This window comes from Oncorhynchus mykiss, chromosome 13 (assembly GCF_057628025.1).
Source record: "Oncorhynchus mykiss isolate SJ-2025 chromosome 13, ASM5762802v1, whole genome shotgun sequence".
NCBI lineage: Eukaryota > Metazoa > Chordata > Actinopteri > Salmoniformes > Salmonidae > Oncorhynchus > Oncorhynchus mykiss.
Window position 1 is genome coordinate 51,547,583 of NC_143034.1, and position 7,311 is coordinate 51,554,893.

Here is a 7,311-nt window from a genome sequence, read left to right on the forward strand (position 1 = left end):
TGGTGGAAGGTGGAGTAGTCCATTGGAAGTCATGCTGAAACCCTGACTTGAGATACACGCCAACCTTCTTATAAATCATATTGATGATATTGGAGGATCTGTGAGAAAGTTAATGTTGTGCAACTTTCCCTCAGATCAGGATCATACCATTAGAGGCAATAAGGTGTCTCAGCCTCCAGTATTTATGCTGCAGTAGTTTGTGTCGGGGGGCTAGGGTCAGTTTGTTATATCTGGAGTACTTCTCCTGTCCTATCCGGTGTCCTGTGTGAATTTAAGTATGCTCTCTCTAATTCTTTCTTTCTCTCTCTCTCTCTCTCAGAGGACCTGAGCCCTAGGACCATGCCTCAGGACTACCTGACATGACTCCTTGCTGTCCCCAGTCCACCTGGCCATGCTGCTGCTCCAGTTTCAACTGTTCTGCCTGTGATTATTATTATTTGACCATGCTGGTCATTTATGAACATTTGAACATCTTGGCCATGTTCTGTTATAATCTCCACCCGGCACAGCCAGAAGAGGACTGGCCACCCCTCAGAGCCTGGTTCCTCTCTAGGTTTCTTCCTAGGTTCCTGCCTTTCTAGGGAGTTGAGTTTTCCATAGCCACCGTGCTTCTACATCTGCATTGCTTGCTGTTTGGCTTGCTGTTTGCCATCTATTTTGTGAAGTGCACCAGTCCCTCCTGCAACAAAGCACCCCCACAACATGATGCTTCCACCCCCATGCTTCACAGTTGGGATGGTGTTCTTCAGCTTGCAAGCCTTCCAAACATAACGTTGGTCATTATGGTCAAACAGTTCTATTTGTGTTCCAGCAGACCAGAGGACATTTCTCCAAAAAGTGCGATCTTTGTCCCAATGTGCAGATGCAAACCGTAGTCTGGCTTTTTTATGGCGGTTTTGGAGCAGTGGCTTCTTCCTTGCTGAGCGGCCTTTCAGGTTATGTCGATGATATATTATTCGTTTTACTGTGGATATAGATACTTTTGTACCCGTTTCCTCCAGCATCTTCACAAGGTCCTTTGCTGTTGTTCTGGGATTGTCTCCTTCCTGAGTGGTATGACGGCTGCGTGGTCCCATGGTGTTTATACTTGCGTACTATTGTTTGTACAGATGAATGTGGTACCTTCAGGCGTTTGGAAATTGCTCCCAAGGATGAACCAGACTAAAGGTAGGCCTTGAAATAAATCCACAGGTAGACCAAATGACTCAAATGATGTCAATTAGCCTATCAGAAGTTTCTAAAGCCATGACATCATTTTCTGGAATTTTCCAAGCTGTTTAAAGGCACAGTCAATTTAGTGTATGTAAACATCTGACCCAATGGAATTGTGATACAGTGAATTACAAGTGAAATAATCTGTCTGTAAACAATTGTTGGAAAAATTACTTGTGTCATGCGCAAAGTAGATGTCCTAACCGACTTGCCAAAACTATAGTTTGTTAACAAGAAATGTGTGGAGTGGTTGAAAAACGAGTTAAGGACTCCAACCTAAGTGTATGTAAGCTTCCGACTTCAACTGTATGTGTGTGACCGAGGCTTGATGCTGAATAGCATGCATGTCAATCAAGCTCGCACACACCTGTTTCACTCTTGTCTTGTGTGTAGCTAGCATTTTAGCTAACGTAAACGTTGCAATATTGTTGAGCTGAAATTCTGAAGAATAAGCCTTTGAATAGCTCGACTATATACTGTATAAACCAAGCTCAAACGTACTTCAATTGGCAGGTTGTATGGAACTAGCTAGCAAGTTAATAACAAACAAAAAATGATCCATTGCAAGAGTAATGTTGGCCAGCCCAGCTAGCTAGCCATCAACTGGATCAAAGGCTTGCCGACGTGCTCAATCAATCTCAACCGGCAGCTAGCTACTATAGCTACACAGCTTCATTATCTGGGGAATTTGTCGTTTCTGAGCTTCACTTACCTAACATGATGGGGCTGAGATTGCGAGCCACTCCTCTTGACAGCTCGTATATATACACAGTTGTACACTGTATGTTGTGTCATTTTTATCCATTACGTTAAAGCCCCAAATATGTGTTTGTTAGCTAGCTACGCTAACAGTAACGTTAGCTGTCTTGCCTTTCTACTGACTGCTGGTTTTGCAAGGTTGCTTGTCTACTGAAAAATGTCACGAGATTATATTATCAGCTAAATTACCTGAACGTTGTATTTATGACGTTAGATATTTATGTCTGATTACAATCTACAAGTACCCTGGCTGCCAGAGACCGTTGTCCCCCATAAAATTGCAGATTGGCATCTCATGGGCATGGTAGTGCATCAGCGCCTCCATGCGTCCATATAGCACTGTAGAGGTTCTGTGGTAGAATGTCTCTCTTATAAAAAAAAAAGCATTGCCATGGTATTCTCTATCAAATCCCCAACTACAGCTCCTCGCATCTGAACATTATCAATAGTCTTTCTAGCCTATTAAATGGGATTCACCCAGTGTGGACTGGGGAGTGACCATTGCGCGAGACAGTCGCTCTCCACTGTCCGAGAGCCGATTTTCGGATTTACTATTCCCGCCGCTGTCCATGGTGCTGAATCTCATTTTGCTGCTTTTAGCCTGTTTGTTTACTTGAACAACATCGTACCTTTCTACACTCATGACAAAGTTCACGAAGTCTTAGCCCTTCAAACACCATCAACATGTAAGACTTACCCCAACCAAAATCAAGGCAGCCTTTAGTAATGGGCTAGCTATTATGAGGTGAAAGTGCATCAGCATCTTAATTTGTCCTCATAGTGCAAAGGTTAGTTGGGGGCGATGTGATTGTCCTCCACCAAGTCTAAAGCGAGTAAATACAATACACCCATATTTCTGTGTGTATTATTGTTGCACTTGAGTCTTCAAGCTTCAGATCCAAGGGCATAGTGATTGCAGTGTTGTGGACATCAATCATGGAATTGGACAGCAAAACCAACATTGATTGCATTTCGAGACTTCACAAGGTTTGACAGGTGAGTTAAGGGTTCTAACAAGTGTCTCATATAAAACTATTTTTACATTTGTATACTTTTGGTTGGCATAACAAAACCCTCTACATATTCGGTTATGATCCATCAGGAACTTGTAGTTCACTCCCACTTTGTTCACCCACAGGTTTACCCACTAAATAAGTGTGAAGGTTGATGTCACATACAGTGCCTATCATAAGTATTCACCCCCTTGAATTTCTTCACATTTTATTGTGTTACAAATTGGAATTAAAATGGATTTAATTGTAATTTGTTTGTCAACGATCTACACAATATACCCTGTATTGTCAAAGTGGCGTGGTCTTCCTGTCTGGGTTATTTGTCCTTGTGTTTTAGGTTATTGTCCTGTTGAAAGGTACATTACTCTCCCAGTGTCTGGTGTAAAGCAGACTGAAGCAACTCCCCAATCTTTGCCTATGTCAAGCATACCCATACCATGATGCAGCCACGACCATGCTTGAAAATAAGGAGGCAGTTACTCAGTGATGTGTTGGATTTGCCACAAACATAAGGCTTTGCATTTAGGCCAAAATTGTATTCCTTTGCCCTACTTTAGCAATGCTTACAGGATGGATGTTTTGGAACATTTGTATTCTGTATATTTGTATTCTTCTTTTCACTCTGTCATTTAGGTCATTTTTGTGGAGACACTACAATGTTGTTGATCCATCCTCAGTTTTCTTCCATCACAGCCATTGAACTCTGTAGCTGTTTTAAAATTACCAATGGCCTCATGGTGACGTCCCTGATCAGTTTCCTTACTGTCCTGCAGCTCAGTTCAGAAGGACGACTGTTTCTGTGTGGTTTAATATACAGTACAATCCACAGCATGCTTAAAGAGATATTCAATGTCTGATTTGTTGTTGTTGTTACCCATCTACCAATCACTGCCCTTCTTTAAGAGGTGTTCGAAAAGCTCACTGGTCTTTGTAGTTGAATCTGTGCTTGAAATTCAATACTTGCCCGAGGGACCTTACAGATGTTGTATGTACAGTATGGGGGACAGAGGAAAGGTTAGTCATTCAAAAATCACGTCAACCCCTATTATTTCACACAGAGTGAGTCCATGTACATTTTACTCTTGTACTAATTTAGGCTTGCCTAAACAAGGGGGGTGAATACTTATGCAATGACTATATTTTAGTTATTTAATTGTTGTACATTTTAATTTCCTTTTCACTTTGAAATGTTCAATTATTTTGTGTAGATCAATGACAAAAAAACATCACACAATGAAATATTTCAATCATAATTTGTAACTCAACGAGGGTGAAAAAAGGAGGGTGAATTAATCAATGAAATGTATTTATCAAGCCCTTTTTACATCAGCCGATGTCACAAAGAGCTATACAGAAACCCAGCCTAAAACCCCAAACAGCAAGCAATGCAGATGTAGAAGCACGGTGGCTAGGGAAAACTCAACTCCCTAGAAAGGCAGGAACCTAGGAAGAAACCTAGAGAGGAACCAGGCTCTGAGGGGTGGCCAGTCCTCTTCTGGCTGTGCCGGGTGGAGATTATAACAGTATATGGCCAAGATGTTCAAACGTCCATAGATGACCAGCAGGGTCAAATAATAATAATCACAGTGGTTGTAGAGGGTGCAACAGGTCAGCACCTCAGGAGTAAATGTCAGTTGGCTTTTCATAGCCGATCATTCAGAGTTAGAGACAGTAGGTGCGGTAGAGATAGAGAGTCGAAAACAGCAGGTCTGGGACAAGTTAGCACGTCCGGTGAACAGGTCCGGGTTCCATAGCCACAGGCAGGACAGTTGAAACTGGAGCAGCAGCACGACCAGGTGGACTGGGGACAGTCTCTTAAGTGAATACTTATGATACCCACTGTAAAGGGCTCTACACAGTCTACGCAAATGGATCCGACCAAGGTCCGTTTGCATCACGTTCCAAAAATGCAGACACAAATGTACATAGACTACGTAGAGAGTGATGCAAACAGACTCCATCGGCTCTGTTTGCCTGAACTGTTTAGACCACTTAAGGATTTGCAAAGTAAATTTACACACTCTTGAAAAGAGACTGTCCACAGCCAGACCATAAGTCATATTGGAACCTGTGATTGAACAATGCTGTATATCAGTGTTATACTATATCACAAAAGGAATATTTATAGATTTTAATAGGGGTGCACTGTGTTTGTGTGTGCGCACGCATTCGCTTGTGCTTGCATGAGTCATATCCTGCCTGTTTTCATTTACATGTTCAGTCCAGTAGAGCAATCAATGTACCATGTATTATCCATTTTGGAATGATAAAAACAATAGTTTTGTTATACTCTAGCAAAGGTCAAAGGTTAAAGTAGAGAGGTTGATCTAACAACACCTCCTTTTGCTTTTCATTGGTCACCTTGGAAACAGTTTCCATGACATCTGGAGATTGTCGATTATGCAAAAGACCCAGGTGCAGAGAGGATGCTGTGGGAGGGGTATGTAGGCTTTTCAACAATGGGGCAAAGCCTGGGACAAAAGTGGATACAGCTTGGGGCTTCCCCAATAGAGATTCAAATCAAATCTAATTGTATTTGTCACATGCTTCATAAACAACAGGTTTAGACTAACAGTGAAATGCTTACTTACTGGTCCTTTTCCAACAATGCAGAGTTAAAGATCAATTTAAAAAAATAACAAATAGAAATAGTGACACAAGGAATAAATATGCAGTGAGTAAAAAATAACATGGCTATATACAGGGAGTACCGCTACCGAGTTGATGTGCAGGGGAACAAGGTAATTGAGGTAGCTATAAAGTGACTAGGCAACAGGATAGATAAGACAGTTGTGTGTGTGTGTGTGTAGTCAGTATGCATGTGTGGGCGTATGTAGTGTGTGTATGTGTGACTGTGTGGTCCAGTGTGTGTGCATAATCAGTGCAAGAGAGTTAGTGTAAGAAATGGTCAATGCAGTACTCTGGTTATCCATTTGATTTATTTGTATTTGTATTTATCAGTCTTATTTAGCATTCTTATGGCTTGGGGTAGAAGCTGTTTAGGATCCTGCTGCTTCCAGACTTGGTGCACTGGTACCGCTTGCCATGCGGTAGCAGAGAGAACAGTCTATGGATTGGGAATTATTTAAAAAAATTTGGGCCTTCCTCTGACACCACCTAGTATAGAGGTCCTAGATTGCAGGGAGCTTGGTACCAGTGATGTACTGGGCCGTACTTACCACCTTCTGTAGCGCCTTGCGGTCGGCTGCCTTACAGTTGCCGTAACAAGCGGTGATACAGCCAGTCAAGATGCTTTCAAAGGTGCAGCTTGTTGAACTGCCTAGAAGGCCAGCATCCTGGAGTCGCCTCTTCACTGTTGACATTGAGACTGGTGTTTTGTCATCAAAGTCTGGCATTCTCTGGATTTATGGTGCTTTCAAGACAACTGGGAACTCGGAAAAAGCAAGGTCTAATCATGACGTTAGTGATCTTCAGGGCGGAGCTCTAGAAAGAGGTCCGAGTTTCCGACTTGGAGTTCCGAGTTGGATGACCGTTCACTCCACTGAATAGCATGCTAGTGATTGCTTTGCAATGCTTCCAGTTAGCCACGGATTCCTTCCAAACCACTCATGGTTGAATTTGCGATTTCCAACTTGTTGTGTAATGTTTATGTCCAATGGCCGATGAGCACCAATACGTGTTATCTATAATTTCTCTTCATATGACAAGGATTGAAAAGGATTTACCAGTAGATTGTCAACTTGATTCATGATGATGACTGCTAGCTTGCTAGCTAAGATTTTGAAATATGATGTAAACATTATCAGTCCAATCAAAGCTACTGCAGATATGACGTGATTTGACGTAATTGTAACTGTGGCCAATGACCTGAGCCAATCATGGTGCAACTAGAGAACATTACCAACCCCTACGCTCTGTATTTTCGCTGGCTGCCCCACCACCACAGAAAGCACTGAGTTAGGCTGAAACACCTGCATTTTGGAGCTGCCTTATTCAAAAAAGCAAAAAAAAGACCATGTTTGTATGTGGCTTTATTAACTCAATTATATTGTTTTTTGTTTTTTTAGTTTTTTTTTTACATTGTTTGCAAACTGATATGTGACACATATTGAGGCCAAAATAACATGCAAAACAGGCACACACAAAAAACTGGTGGGCCAGCCCGATATGGCGGGTCACCACTGTGTGTTGCACATGGAGAAATGAAATAAACATTCTATCAAATTACCCTACGATAAGAGTGTGGTTGGGGCAAGTCTGTGTAAGAAAATTATTTGTGTTATCAATCAAATTATTATTAAATAAGGCTCTACATATTTTGGTTGAAAAACATAATCCTATTTCCTTTAGAAACCATTGTCGTTTT